Raw genomic sequence first — 546 nt, forward strand, 5'->3', positions numbered from 1 at the left:
GGCCTTGCACCATAAACAAACCTCTATAACATTTGGTTGATCTCACGTCCTTGGGGAAACCACACGACTCAGCCAGTGCCATAAAATCAACAAGGTCAATCTTCAACGTGACCTTACTTGCCCCACTGTTCGCCAGATGGCCCTCCCTCCCAACACTGCCTGAACGTGTCTCTCTCTTAACCAGACACCTCGTTTTCTTTTCCTGGTTTCGTTTAAATTCGGCGTTCAAACGATTTAATTATTTATATTACACTCTGAGAAAATAACCTTCAGATCGAATCGATTGTTTATTTTCTCTAAACAAATAAGTATCACAATAAATCCGCTTATATTTTCCTTCGATCTTACTCGTTTTTATTTTTCGTTTTTTTACACATAAATCATCAAGAAGACTAACAGAACAGGATCAACGCATCCCTTATCTCGTAACCCATTGCTAAGAATATATCACGTGTAAACGAGTTGGCTTACTGATCTTTGACAAGGTCTACCACACTGTGTAACTGTTTTCGTTCGTCAAGTAACTTGCCCTCATCACTCGAATGA

This window comes from Penaeus monodon, chromosome 32, assembly GCF_015228065.2.
Source record: "Penaeus monodon isolate SGIC_2016 chromosome 32, NSTDA_Pmon_1, whole genome shotgun sequence".
Classification (NCBI taxonomy): domain Eukaryota; kingdom Metazoa; phylum Arthropoda; class Malacostraca; order Decapoda; family Penaeidae; genus Penaeus; species Penaeus monodon.